Source organism: Tursiops truncatus, chromosome 3 (genome assembly GCF_011762595.2).
Source record: "Tursiops truncatus isolate mTurTru1 chromosome 3, mTurTru1.mat.Y, whole genome shotgun sequence".
In the NCBI taxonomy this organism is placed as follows: domain Eukaryota; kingdom Metazoa; phylum Chordata; class Mammalia; order Artiodactyla; family Delphinidae; genus Tursiops; species Tursiops truncatus.
In genome coordinates this window covers 142,114,924-142,131,032 of record NC_047036.1, presented here as the reverse complement: position 1 = coordinate 142,131,032, position 16,109 = coordinate 142,114,924, and the positions used below count along the sequence as shown (strand labels likewise).

Here is a 16,109-nt window from a genome sequence, read left to right as displayed (position 1 = left end):
ATTTGCACTAATATATCATTTTTCAATGTACTGATAAATGAAAGCCTAACTTTCTTGTCTTTTTTTTTTTTTTTTTTGCTTACTGGTCAATACAGGCTTAGTTACACATGACATGCTGGTCATGATGACAACCCAACCAACTTCCCATTCTTGCTGCAATCCTCTCACCAACAATCTCTAGCTCAAGGAAGCAATAATCAGGCTACTACCTGTGCCAGAGCAAGGCTGACTCAAAAATTAGACCTTACATTTGCTGTTCCTTCTGTCTGGAATGCTCTTTTCTCGGGGTATCATAGTGTTTTAATTAAAAGACAGGATTTGGGTTCAAGTTCTAGTTCTGACACTTACAAAGCTCTGACCTTGAGCAAATTGACTTCATCTCTATGGGCTTCAGATTCCTGTCATATAAAAGCAATTAATAATACTATATACCCATAAGGTGATTCTGAGGATTAAATAAGTTAGTGTATGTAAATGCACGTGGAGCGATGTCTGCACAGGGTAGCACTATGTGTGGTTGCTTCTATCATCATGCTTATCATCACCACCACCATCTTCATCATCATTTTTGTGTGACTGACTCCTTTACTTCCTGCAGGCCTTGGTTTGAATGTTTCCTCCCCAGAGAGGACTGAACTCACCAACCTATCTAAAGAAGTTCCTAAACCATTTTCTTTGTAGCACTTACCACTTCTTCATTTTTTTCAACTTTTTCCTTCATAGAACAGGGTCTTGTTTTGTTCAATGTTTTATCTCCAGTGCCTAATGGAGAACTTTGCATATAGTCAGTACTCAGTAAATATTGAGCTGGTGGCCCATGATATGGCTTGGTTTAAAAATCTCCACCTAACACTAAACCAGTAGAAATGGCTCATTCCAAGATTTAGTCTAAATAATATATAGGTCCTGGATGGTTGTGAGTGAGAGAAGAATTCAGTGGACACTAAAACAAAATCAAGTTGTGATGAACTAGATCCTCAAGAAGTTGAAGCTTTTGAGCTACAATAACCTGCCATGTGCACCCATACAATAAAGTCCCATTTAAATTAAGTTGGCCTGATTGGGTCTGTTCCTATCAAAGACTCTTAAATAAGAGAACTGCAAATTCTTTGTTCCAGAACTCTATTTCAACTTGGACTGACTTATTTAATGGTGACAGAAAATAAATAAAATACCTAATATATTCTATTCCCCCAAACATGAAAGTCAATTTAGAAAGTTGAAACTTGTAACCAGCATGGGTAAACAACTAAAAGTGGAAGAGGAGTCAACAATTTTATGGTCTCATGGGCCCGTACATTTGTCAGTTCACTAAAATGACCTGAAGTGTTCAACTTCCTTTATCTAGGGGATATTTTTTTAAATTCCTTATTTCTCAGAGGAATAGCCATATTGTTTCACTCTCATTTTGTTTTTTTTTGTTTTTTTTTCTTGCGGTACGTGGGCCTCTCACTGTTGTGGCCTCTCCCGTTGTGGAGCACAGACTCCAGACGCGCAGGCTCAGCGGTCATGGCTCACGGGCCCAGCCACTCCGCGGCATGTGGGATCTTCTCGGACCGGGGCACGAACCCATGTCCCCTGTATCGGCAGGTGGACTCTCAACCACTGCGCCACCAGGGAAGCCCCACTCTCATTTTTTGATGGAAAAATAAGGACACAAGCAAGCCAATTAGCTTTCTGGGGTCAGAGCCTCCAGAATTTTAAAGCAAACCTGGCCTCCCACCATCTTCATTTAAAAGGTGAAGAAAATGAGGCCCAGAGAGAAAAATGCCTTGCCCAAATTTACCCAGAGCTCGTTTAGGTCTTTTTCCTATAAAAGACTATATCATCCTTCACTACAAGCTCAAAAAGTAAACTCATGGTAGAATTCAGCTCAAAGTCATAATTAGAATGTTGTTACACTGGTTGATAAAGACAAAAACTAGCAATGATTCTAGTAGTGATCAGTAATTGGGTGCTTATTTGATCCAGGCACTCTGATAAGTCCTTTGTGCATGTTAAACTCAGGACATATTCATGAATTCATTATCATTATTACCATTTTGCAGATGGGGAAAGAGAGGCTTTAGAGGGGTTGCCTGGAGTGTGATCTCTCAGTTAATAAATTGCTGAATCAGTGACTGACTTCTGATTTGATTGCAAACCCCACACTCCTAACTGTGAGAGAAACTGTAGCCCCAGGAGCGAGTTCTGGATCAATGCCTGTTTCTGTATAGCCAGAGTTAAGAATAGTTTTTACATTTTAAATGACTGGGGGAAAAAAAAAAAAGGAACAGTTTTTCATGACAATTGACATTATATGAAATTCAAATTTCAGTGTCCATTATAACTAAAGTTTTATCGGAACAAAGCCACACTCCTTTGTTTACATTTTTCTGTGGCTGCTTCCATGCTACTATAGCAGAATGGAGTAGTTATGACAGACACCACGTACACTTCAAAGCCTAAAATGCTGATGATCTGGCCTTTACTGAGTCTGCAGGCCCCTTAATCTCGAAGTTCTTAATCATTATCTATATTGTTGCCAAAGCTAATAATTAGGAAGAAAACGACAACAAGACAATTGGGTTGAAAAAACAGCCAAAGCTAATAATTAGAAAGAAAACTACAATAAAACAATTGGGGTGAAAAAACAGCAGCTATACAAGAACAAATGCCTGCCTCTCCAAAGCAGGGACAATTCCATTTATGAATGGAGAATAATATTCAAGAGCAATAATCCGGCACAAGGAGAACAATCTGGTGCAAGAAAAGCTAACGCTTTACTGTATTCTAGCCAAGATAACCATGTTATCCTTAAATAGGTCACAGACATTCTTGTTAGGGAGTGTTTTCTCGCACAGCTCTCCTAACGAAAGCAAAAAGTCATCACTTCAAATCTATACCGGTAACTCACAAAGTATGCTCCAAGAATCCCTGGAAATCCCTGAGACCCATTTAGTGGTCTATGAGATCAAACAATTTTAATAATGTTACTAAGATCTTATTATCCCTTTCACGCTCATTCTCTCATAAATGGAGTTTTCTAGAGGTTGCATGACAAATGATATCACAACAGACTGAATGCAGAAGCAGACACGAGAATTCCAGGTGTTGTATTTGATCTACATTTGAAAGAGTTGCCTAAATGTTAAAACAATGTCACTCTTTTCCCTCTATTTTTGTTTTAGAAAATACATTCATAAAATTATGTCAACATAATTTTTAAAATTTTTGAGATATTAATATTTTAAATGTCTCATTTTAAATTTCTAACACAGTAAATATTGACAGATAAAACTCAGAAACATAAAAATTCTTAGCCATCTTCACAGTTTGAAGGACCAAAAAGTTTGAGAACTGATATTTTGCAAATTTCTCTACCCTCAATGTTCAACCCAAGCTTGACCATGTATATATGTCTTTCCAACTATTCTTGTACTAGAAGTTCCCAAACCTGAATCCACATCAAAATCATCTGGAAGGCTTATTAATATCACATCTCTAGGGCCCACACTCTCTAGAAGTAGGGCCCAAATTGCTATATTTTATTCTCAGATAATTCTGGTCCAACTAGTTTTGGATCAGTGCTAGGGAAACCTGGCAGAGGTAATGTCGATGTGCTGTTATAGGCTGAATTGTGCTCCCCCTCCAAACCCAATTTATATGCTGAAGTCCTAATTCCCTAGTGCCTCAGAATGTGACTGTACTTTGAAACAGGGTCTTTACAGAGGTAACTGAGTTAAAATGAGGTCATGAGGATGGGCCCTAATCCAATATGACTGGTGTTCTTATACCAGGAAGAGATTAGGATAAAGACACACAAACAGAGGAAAGACCAGGTGAAGGCCCTGGAAGAAGACAACCATCTATAATCCAATGAGAGAGGCCTCAGAGGGAATCAACCCTATGAATATCTTCATATTGTACTTCACCCTCCAAAACTGTGAAGAAATACATTTCTGCTGTTTAAGCCACCCAGTCTGTGGTATTTTCTTATGGCAGCTCTAGCAAACTAATACAACCTCCTTCTCTGAAATCCTACTCTTCTAGTCTGTATTCTACTTCCTGCATAATTATTTTCACAGTCTTATCATGTGTTTTCTTTTTCATCTCCTCCACTATAACGTGAGCTCCATGGGGGACTGACAGTAGTACATCTGTTTTATCTATCACAGCATTTTTGATTCCTAATACAATGCTGGTACATGGTAGACGATACATATTTGGAGACTGAATCTATAAATGAATGTTAACATTTGCACATTTACTTAACTACTTCAGTGTTTCTAGTGTGTGCGTCTCTTTTATTCAAAGAGATTATAAAGTTCTGGATTGCAGAGATTGTGGTTTATCATTTTTCTCTATTCTCTTTGTAAACGTTATAGGTTATGTTTCAAAGAAAGAGAACTGCTGAAGGAATGACTTGATATATAATTGGAGAGTTAGCTTTAACGTATCTATTCCTGGGTTAATGGTAACAGAAAGGATGAATGTTTAATATATTTACTAAGTATTCTGTGTATATCTGGTCTGGGTGAATTTAAAAATAATTTAGATTTATCTTAACAAGTCTACCGATGACTAATCGGTACCACAAGGTAGTATCTGTAGTATCTATGTGCATGTGTTGATTTGGCTAAGGGTTTTTGGCTTTTGCCTTAATTCTGAGTGAGAAGGTTTGTGCATGTGTGAACATGCTCTGGAGATCCCAGGAGACCAATGAAGGGAAAGGAAGAACATATTTACATTGCCCACGTGCTTGAATTGGTTTTAAGCCCCAGCAAAGAAATGGGTTAGGAACAGGAAGCTCAAGATGCAGTTTTCATGACTTTCTGATAATGCCATCAGGTTGCCCTAAACCTGAAGTATTGTGTTGTAGGCCAAGTTATTGTGGAGAGATGCTCACTGTGCTTGAGGGGACCTGCATTTCCTAAAGGACTGGTGGCTATGGGACCAGGTCCAGAGACAACAGACTTGGCAGAAATGGTGGCATGCTCATGATGATGTCATCAGTCGTACCATTAGAGCATCTTCCTCAAGGATTTCCATGAATATAAGTCACTGATAAGGAAGTGGGAGCACAAAGAAGAGAAAGGTGTAGCTTTACCTGATGGGCAGCTTCATCAGGTCACATGAGGCATAACTGAGAAATCCCATAAATACCAGTGGGAGAGGGGTGACTTTGCAGAAGGTTGGGAGACCCTAAGTTAGCAATGAAGGCAAGAACACAGGAAATGAGAGTCATTAACTGGAACGTACCCACAGTCTGTGGAGTTAAGGGAACATTTTCATTCTTGGGATTTACCTAATGTAATTCTTACATCAAGCCTATAGTGTAGGTATCATTATCCCATTTGCTATGTTTGTAAAGTCTGGTTTAGAAAGTTCAGTCACTTGAGAGGAAGTATTGTAACAAAGAGTCAGTGGTTAAACGTGGTTAAGAATGAGAACTGGATTCAATTCTAGCTTTCCTACTTACTACTTGAGCAAGTTATTTATATTCTCTGTGCTTTATTTCCTTACTTACAAAATGAGAATGACAAATAACAGTAATACTGAAAACACATATCTCATAGAGTTGTGAGGATTAAATAATTTTATGAGAGTAAATCTCTTCAACAGTCCCTGGCACAAACTAACTTTTCAAAAATAGTTTTTTTTTATTATTATTATATTGGGTCACATGACAAGAAAATGGCATATTCAGAAATCAAAATTCTGATTTTTCTAACTGTAAAGTCTGTGTCCCTCAGAATTAGGATATATTAACAACTTTAATAACTACTTCCTCTTCTCCATGTCCTCTGCCTTTCTCTCCTTCTCCTTTTTCTTCTGCATATTGTATTTTTTCTTCTCATATACTCCTTTTAAATTCACCTATATAGCGTGTGGTAGAGGGCTCCAAGATCAATGATTACTAAGCCATGCTTTACTGACTTACAACAGGAATTCTCATTTATTTCATTCATTTATTCATTTCTCACAAAATACAAGGCAATGAGCTCCCCAAATAAGTTGCAATCATTATTTTGGAACACTGCTAGTCTTCAGAAAACTCTTTTTTATCATACACACGAAGACAGCAGGGGCCCTTCCCATGCCCTCTACATCTTCTTTAGACCTAATGGGAAGAAGCACCTGACAAGACAATTTTCAGGTAATCTCAGCTTCAATGCAATAAATGTGTAGGTACTGAACTTGAAAGCTTGTGACATTTGACAGAATATCAATGAAATTGTTATGCACAGCTACAGTTTGGACTGACTATGTAAAATTACATCACAGAAGATGAATGACAGTGTTTCAACAGCTATGAAATGATAACCTTGTTGGCTATGTTTAAGTTTGCATGGCAGAGAAAACTAGAAAATGTCCCCTGGAACCACTTAGAAATGCAGTCAAGTCATATTTGCAATTGCATGGATGTGACTTCCCATGAAACTGTTAAAACAGAATAGCAAGGGAACAGAATAAAATACAAAGACAAAACAGTTTCTCAATTTGTTAGCTGCGCATGATAATCACTTTGTTCCTGCTTTATTAATTCAATTGTCATATAATTCATTGCTGTAAATTGCACCCCTAAAACCTGTGTGATCACAAACTTAAAGGTGGTGCAGAGAGAATGTAAACATTTGAAGTTGATGGATCAAGTTCTCTTAAACATTCTCTTTAAGACACCAAAAATTTCTTAAAAAGTGAAAGAAAACCAAAAAACAAAAACAAAGCCACTAAATTTTCATCCCAATTCTCCAAAGTTAGCCCCATCAACACAAATCATCCCTGGAAGCCCTGAAATGCTTCTATGGATTTTGACAGGTAAGAATCCTTGATTAAACCTACGTCTTTTTGGTGCCGCAATTTACCACATTCAGACCTTAGTTCTTCCTTTGAACAGTGTCAAACCAATAATACTTATTTCTGGAAATGTATGCACGAAAGCCAAAGCCAAAGCCATGGCTTGAGAGGGCTACGCCCACACTCTTGAAAAAGGCAGAGTTCACCACGCATAAGTGGCAGGAAGGTCACTCCAAAAGAACATCAACACATAAAGTAATCATTAGGAAGCGAAAAGGCTACTGGAGGCAGATTGCCCTAGAAACTAGGGAATATGGACCAATGAATCTCAGCTTTAGACCAAGGCACCCCCTCTGTCTATGTGAAACTGACCATACTTATTCAAATGGGTATGTGTGTGTGCATGTGGGAATCCAGTGGAATGATATACTGAGAAGTGGATCATCCACAATAATCTAGTCTCGGGAAGTGACTAAAGTTTATTGTAAATAAATATGAGGGAAGAATGTGTTCTTTTCTCTTGCATCACAGACTCTAAAAGTTTTTTTTTTCTTTTTTTAAGGGAATTTGTCAGAATTACAGAATGATTATAGGAAAGATTAAACAGCTTCAAATGGGTAACGAGAAAGGGGAATAAAGAATGAATCTGGATTTCCTCTCTATCATAAAAGAACTTTCCTTAATGTATAACTCACAAGTTTGGGGGAGGGACAGATGGGGAGGATTATATTAAGGATATTTTTAATGAAAATAGCACAAAGCTGTATCACAAGAGATGATATATTCTGGTCATTAATGCCTTTACATATGGGATAAAAGTTCAAGTTCCTGGGAATTCTGCAGAAGCCAAATCCTCTGAATAAAATATTGATACTAAGAAAGCAAATTTATGTACTTTCCTAGCTGGTACTAGACTAGAAACTCCCAATGAGTCCTTCACAATAACATTTATTTTAGGGTGGTTTATGGTTGGGTGTTCTTGTTTTGGGGATTTTTTGTTTGAACGGTTTTGTTGTTGTTTTTTGGTTGGTGTTTTCTGGCTGTTGTTTTGGACTTTAGGTGTCTCGTTTCAGTGCTGGCCTACGAACAGCCCTTGTCATGGACCTGTGAGAGACATTTTTTTTTTTTTTTGGTGATAACTACTCACAAATATATCTCTAAGATATAAAGTATTTAGAGGCTTAAATTCACTAGCTGCTGCCAGCTTATTCCATCCAGAATCTGCTCAAATACATATGAGACAGGAGATGAAGTTTCTTGCTTAAAAATATCCTTTCCAACACTTGATAATATCCAACCCTCTAACTTTTGTCAATCTGATGGATGTTAAATCAAATTTCATTTTTGTTTTAATGTGCAACTTCTGATAGCTAATATTGTTGAGAATTTCTCCACAAATTTGATAGCCATTATGGTTTCCCAAGAATTGTCTCTTTATATCCTGTATATTTTTTGATTGGTTTTATTTTCCTTGTTAATTTTCAATATTTTTCAGGTACCAAAACAGTCATTAATACCAAATACAGATGATCCCCCCAAAATCAAAATCATTAAATCAATATTTTTGATAATGAATAGGAATTCAGAAAGCAAAATCCTTCCCATCAAAGCCAAATAAAGAATAAAAACAACTAGCAAGATGTTTTAGAAGAGGGATCAAAAACTTTTTCTGTAAAGGACTAGCTAGTAAATTTTTTGAGGATTTGCAATAATTACTTCTAATACTATATTACCAGGAATTTCCATTATTCTTATATTACAAATTATAGGGCATTATGAACCATTGTCGTATCTCCAAACAGGAAAGAAAGCCATCCACATTTCCCTTTAGATTCGTAATTTTATGTCACTTGTTCATGTCTCTCCTATTAGAATATAAAACCTTGAGGCCAGGAGTTTTAATTGACAAGCAATTAGGAAATCATAAGATTCTCAAACAATTGACTAAATTCATAAGAATATGAAACGATTGACTAAAACAAGCAATTTTGCCATGCTGCCTGTTCACGTGTCTCACATACTGAAATTAAATGGTTTCATAAAAATAGATTAAGAAGAAATTGGTACACTACTATATATACAATAGATAACCAGCAAGGACCTACTATATAGCATAGGGAACTTTACTCAATATTTTGTAATAACCTATAAGGGAAAACAATCTGAAAAAAAATTGACATATATGTATGTATAGCTGAATCACTGTGCTGTACACCTGAAACTAACACAACATTGTAAATAAACTATATTTCAATTTAAAAAATGAACAAATAAATAAAATATTTAAAAATATTTTTTAAAAATTTTAAAGAAAAAAAAAGAAGAAGAAATAGCAAGTACTTACATAGGTATCTACTCTAACAATGTCCAAATGGGTAGAATTGCTGTATCCCCATTCATCAGTCACAATATATGTGCTGAAAGACCAAAAGAAACATGCTATGTCTATTTGTCTCTGTTTGTCTTCACTTAACACAGGAATAGGTCATAATTTTCCTACATCATTAAAAAAAATAAAAGTAGGCTAGTATCGTCACTCCAATGAATATTGTCTCTTGTACTGGTCATACAACAAAGATGCTAAGGGACATGCCTCCTGGGTCTCCTCCCATCAAAGCTAAGTAATGTTTCTGCACTAAAAGCTAAAGTTGACTCACTTAAATCCTGATAGCTGTGAATTTGTCCAAAATCTATACTTCATTAGCTCATACATACTTCATATGTGGCACACTTCACATGTCTCATAACATAAGCACTTTCCATGTCAAGTTGGAGTCCCTGACACAAAGGATCAAGAGCGCCCAAAGCTTAGGGGATTAGACCTATCCTACTTTGAAACAGAGGAAAAACACCTCTGCTCTAGTTTCTGCTCAGGATATGTTAACATTGTGGAAAAAATACCTTTTGGGGGGAGTTCATCTTATCCTCTCTGCCTAAAGGATAGATGTTTCCACTAGACTGAAGTAGGTGTTCTCCATTTTAACCTAGGCTGTTCTCTGATAAATCTCCTCTTTCCTCTGCAACTGGGGTCAACAGACTTTTTCTATAAAGGTCAGGTAGCGAATACTTTAGGCTTTGCAGTTCATAGGTCTCTGTCACAATTACACAACTTTGCCTTTGTAGCATGAAAGCACAGGCAATATGTAAATGCATGAACATGTCTGTGTTCCAATATAACTATGTACAGACACTGAAATTTGATTTTCATATGGTTTTCATGGGTCATGAAACACTACTTTTGATTTTTTTTTCAAACATTTAGAAATGTAAAAACTATTCTTGGCTCATGAGCTGTACAAAGAAACAGGTGACAGGCCACATTTGGCTCACAGAATGTTGTTTGCCAACCTCTGCTCTAGACTGCTCTCTCCATGTGTCACACCATATTAGTCATATTTTAGCTGATTGCTGTTGCCAGTCTAATCCTGAAGATAATAAACACCTTCCCTCCCCTCCCCTCCCCCTTCACACCCTCCCGTCCCTTCCCTTTCCCTTCCCTTCCCTTCCCCTTCCCTTCCTCTTCCCTTTGGCCACCTACACCATGTTCCATTGTCCCAGTCTCTTTCTGTCCCTGTCTTTCCAAATGGTAAAAAGAACTATTCATTCACTGTCAGGAAATCAACATTTTGGAGGGAAAAGTCTGGCTTCCAAGCAGTATCTTCAGGAACACAAACCTCCAGGGAAAAGAATGTTCTTTCTATGGTGCTTTCTGTCACTTTGATTTAAAATTATCTCCCACCACAGCAGAGTGGCAATACTTCAGAGACTGCTGGATATTGGATGCTCTCATACCTAACCCTGCACAGTCCACTTCATGTAGGTTACACTAGCAAGATAGCCTCCTACATAGGAGAAGAAAGCTGACTCTGAAAATGATAAAGGATGGCAACTTTCACCCAGAAGGGATTTTAAAAAATCATAATCTGCTGTAAAATTACCAGCACTGTCATTAAGATGTGATTAAGAACCTTCAAGGCATTAAGAATCTTCCAAGATGGCCGAGGAGTAAGATGTGGAGATCACCTTCCTCCCCACAATTACATCAGAGAAACATCTACATTTGGAACAACTCCTACAGAACACCTACTGACTGCTGGCAGAAGACCTCAGACTTCCCAAAAGGCAAGAAACTCCCCACGTACCTGGGTAGGGCAAAAGAAAAAAAACAGAGACAAAAGAATAGGGACGGGACCTGCACCAGTAGGAGGGAGCTGTGAAGTAGGTTTCCACACACTAGGAAGCCCCTTCGCGGGCGGAGACTGCGGGGGGCGGAGGGGGGAAGCTTCAGAGCCACAGAGGAGAGCGCAGCAACAGGGGTGCGGAGGGCAAAGTGGAGAGATTCCCGCACAGAGGATCAGTGCCAACCAGCACTCACCAGCCCGAGAGGCTTGTCTGCTCACCCGCCGGGGCGGGCGGGGGCTGGGAGCTGAGGCTCGGGCTTTGGAGGTCGGATCCCAGGGAGAGGACTTGGGCTGGCTAAGTGAACACAGCCTGAAGGGGGCTAGGGCGCCACAGCTAGCCGGGGGGGAGACCGGGAAAAAGTCTGGACCTGCCTAAGAGACACGAGACCATTGTTTCAGGGTGTGTGAGGAGAGGGGCTTCAGAGCACCGCCTAAACGAGCTCCAGAGCTGGGCACAAGCCACGGCTATCAGCGTGGACCGCAGAGATGGGCATGAGACGCTAAGGCTGCTGCTGCCGCCACCAAGAAGCCTGTGTGCGAGCATAGGTCACTCTCCACACCTCCCCTCCTGGGAGGCTGTGCAGCCCTCCACTGCCAGGGTCCCAGGATCCAGAGACAACTTCCCCAGGAGAACGCACGGCGAGCCTCAGGCTGTTGTAATGTCACGCTGGCCTCTGCCGCCACAGGCTCGCCCAGCATTCCGTACTCCTCCGTCCCCCCAGCCTGAGTGAGCTAGAGCCCCGTAATCAGCTTCTACTTTAACCCCTTCCTGTATGAGTAAAGAACAGATGTCCTCAGGCAACCTACACACAGAGGCAGGTCCAAATCGAAAGCTGAAGCCCAGGAGCTGTGCGAACAAAGAAGAGAAAAGGACCTTTCTCCCAGCAGCCTCAGGAGCAGCAGATTAAATCTCCACAATCAACTTGATGTACCCTGCATCTCTGTAATATCTGAAAAGACAACGAACCATCCCAATATTGAGGCAGTGGACTATGGGAGCAAATGTAGACTTGGGGTTCGCTTTCTGCATCTAATTTGTTTCTGGTTTTATGTTGATCTTAGTTTAGTATTTAGAGTTTATTGTCATTGCTAGATTTGTTTATTGATTTGGTAGCTCTCTTCCATTTTTTTTTTTTTTACATATAGATATGTATTACTCTTTCCTTTTTCGCTTTTTGTGAGCGTGTATGTGCATGCTTTTTTGTGTAATTTTGTCTGTATAGCTTTGCTTTTACCATTTGTCCTAGGGTTCTATCTTTCTTTCATTTTTTTTTTTTGTATAGTTTTTAGCACTTGTTATCATTGATGGACTTGTTTTTTCGTTTGGTTACTCTCTTCTTTCTTTTTTTTGTTTTTTGCGGTACGCGGGCCTCTCACTGTTGTGGCCTCTCCCATTGCGGAGCACAGGCTCCGGACGCGCAGTCTCAGCGGCCATGGCTCAGCTGCTCCGCGGCATGGGGGATCTTCCTGGACCGGGGCATAAACCCGTGTCCCCGGCATCGGCAGGCGGACTCTCAACCACTGCACAACCAGGGAAGCCCTTTTATTACATTTTAATTTTTAAATTTTTAACAATTTTTAAAAAATTATTTCAATAACCTTATTTTATTTTATTTTCTTCTTTCTTTCTTTCTTTCCTCACCCTTTTCTTCGGAGTCATGTGGCTGACAGGGTCTTGGTGCTCTGGCTGGGTGTCAGGTCTACGTCTCTGAGATGGGAGAGCCAAGTTCACGACATGGGTCCACCAGAGAGCCCTGGCTCCACGTAATATCAAATGGCAAAAGCTCTCCCAGAGATCTCCATCTCAACGCTAAGACCCAGCTCCACTCAACAATCAGCAAGCTACAGTGCTGGACACCCTATGCCAAACAACTAGCAAGACAGGAACACAATGCCACCCATTAGCAGAGAGGCTGCCTAAAATCATAATGAGGTCACAGACACCCCAAAACACACAAGATGCGGTCCTGCCCACCAGAAAGACAAGATGCAGCCTCATCCACGAAAACACAGGCACCAGTCCCCTCCACCAGGAAGCCTACACAACCCACTGAACAAACCTTAGCCTCTGGGGGTAGACACTAAAAACAACAGGAACTACGAACCTGCAGCCTGCAAAAAGGAGACCCTAAACACACTAAGTTAAGCAAAGTGAGAAGGCAGAGAAACACACAGCAGATGAAGGAGCAGGTAAAAACCCACCAGACCAAACAAATGAAGAGGAAATAGGAAGTCTACCTGAAAAAGAATTCAGAGTAATGACAGTAAAGATGATCCAAAACCTTGGAAAAAGAATGAAGAAAATACAAGAAATGTATAACAAGAAGCTAGAAGAACTAATGAGCAAACAAACTGAGATGAATAACAATAAATGAAATTAAAAATTCTCTAGGAGGAATCAACAGCAGAATAACTGAGGCAGAAGAACGGATAAGTGACCTGGAAGATAAAATAGTGGAAATAACTACTGCAGAGCAGAATAAAGAAAAAAGAATGAAAAGAATTGATGACAGTCTCAGAGACCTCTGGGACAACATTAAATGCACCAACATTCAAATTATAGGGGTCACAGAAGAAAAAGAGAAAAAGAAAGGGACTGAGAAAATATCTGAAGAGATTATAGTTGAAAACTTCCCAAACAAGGGAAAGGAAATAGTCAATCAAGTCCAGGAAGCACAGAGAGTCCCATACAGGATAAATCCAAGGAGAAACACGCCAAGAAACATATTAATCAAACTATCAAAAATTAAATACAAAGAGAAAATATTAAAAGCAGCAAGGGAAAAGCAACAAAAAACATACAAGGGAATCCCCATAAGGTTAACAGCTGATCTTTTAGCAGAAACTCTGTAAGCCGGAAGGGAGTGGCAGGACATATTTAAAGTGATGAAAGGGAAAAATTTACAACCAAGATTATCCTACCCAGCAAGGATCTCATTCAGATTTGACAGAGAAATGAAAACCTTTATAGACAAGCAAAAGTTAAGAGAATTCAGCACCACCAAACCAGCTTTACAACAAATGCTAAGGGAACTTCTCTAGGCAGGAAACACAAAAGAAGGAAAAGGCCTACAAAGACAAACCCAAAACAACTAAGAAAATGGTAATAGGAACATACATATCGATAATTACCTTTAGTTTAAATGGATTAAATGCTCCAACCAAAACACACAGACTGGCTGAATGGATACAAAAACAAGACCCGTACATATGCTGTCTACAAGAGACCCACTTCAGACCTAGGGACACATACAGACTGAAAGTGAGGGGATGGAAAAACATATTACATGTAAATGGAAATCAAAAGAAAGCTGGAGTAGCAATTCTCAAATCAGACAAAATAGACTTTAAAGTAAAGACTATTACAAGAGACAAAGAAGGACACTACACAATGATCAAGGGACCAATCCAAGAAGATATAACAATTTTAAATATTTATGCCCCCAACATAGCAGCATCTCAATACATAAGGCAAATGCTAAGAGCCATAAAAGGGGATATCAACAGTAACACAATCACAGTAGCGGACTTTAACACCCCACTTTCACCAACGGACAGGTCATACAAAATGAAATCAAATAAGGAAACACAAGCTTTAAATGATACATTAAACAACATGGACCTTATTGATATTTATAGGACATTCCATCCAAAAACAACAGAATACACTTTCTTCTCAAGTGCTCATGGAACATTCTCCAGGATAGATCATATCTCAGTCACAAACCAAGGCTTGGTAAACTTAAGAAAATTGAAATCATATCAAGTATCTTTTCCAACCACAACACTATGAGCTTAGATATCAATTACAGGAAAAACCTGTAAAAAATACAAACACATGGAGGCTAAACAATACACTACTAAATAACCAAGAGATCTCTGAAGAAATCAAAGAGGAAATCAAAAAATACCTAGAAACAAATGACAATGAAAACATGACGACCCAAACCCTATGGGATGCAGCAAAAGCAGTTCTAAGAGGGAATTTTATAGCAATACAATCCTACCTCAAGAAACAAGAAACATCTCAAATAAAAAAACCTAACCTTACACCTAAAGCGATTAGAGAAAGAAGACCAAAAACACCCCAAAGTTAGCATAAGGAAAAAAAATCATAAATATCAGATCAGAAATAAATGAAAAAGAAATGAAGGAAACAATAGCAAAGATCAATAAAACTAAAAGCTGGGGCTTCCCTGGTGGCGCAGTGGTTGGGGGTCTGCCTGTCGATGCAGGGGATGCGGGTTTGTGCCCCGGTCCGGGAGGGTCCCACAAGCCGCAGAGCACCTGGGCCCGTGGGCCGTGGCCGCTGAGCCTGCGCATCCGGATCCTGTGCTCCGCAACGGGAGAGGCCACGGCAGTGAGAGGCCCGCATACCGCAAAAAACAAAAAACAAAAAACTAAAAGCTGGTTCTTTGAGAAGATAAACAAAATTGATAAACCATTAGCCAGACTCATCAAGAAAAAAAAGGGAGAAGTCTCAAATCAAGAGAATTAGAAATGAAAAAGAAGAAGTACCAACTGACACTGCAGAAATACAAAGGATCATGAGAGATTACTACCAGCAACTACATGTCAATAAAATGGACAACCTGGAAGAAATGGACAAATTCTTAGAAAAGCATGACCTTCTGAGACTGAACAAAGAAGAAATAGAAAATATAAACAGACCCATCACAAGCACTGAAATTGAAACTGTGATTAAAAATCTTCCAACAAACAAAAGCCCAGGACCAGATACCTTCACGGTGAATTCTATCAAACATTTAGAGAAAACTAACACCTATCCTTGTCAAACTCTTCAAAAATATAGCCAACTCATTCTACAAGGCCACCATCACCCTGAAACCAAAACCAGACAAAGATTTCACAAAAAAAGAAAACTACAAGCCAATATCACTGATGAACACAGATGCCAAAATCCTCAACAAAATACTAGCAAACAGAATCCAATAGCACATTAGAAGGATCATACACGATGATCAAGTGGGGTTTATCCCAGGAATGCACGTATTCTTCAATATTCACAAATCAATCAATGTGATACACCATATTAACAAATTGAAGCAGCAAAAACATATGATCAACTCAATAGATGCAGAAACAGCTTTCAACAAAATTCAACAGCCATTTATGATAAAAACTCCC

The 16,109-nt window shown here is 39.1% G+C and overlaps 1 protein-coding gene across 4 annotated transcripts in view; it reads right to left on the bottom strand.

The window, feature by feature from the left end:
- Window positions 1-16,109, bottom strand: part of LOC101319582 (teneurin-2-like) — a 737,023-nt gene that overhangs the window by 512,218 nt on the left and 208,696 nt on the right. The window lies entirely within an intron of this gene.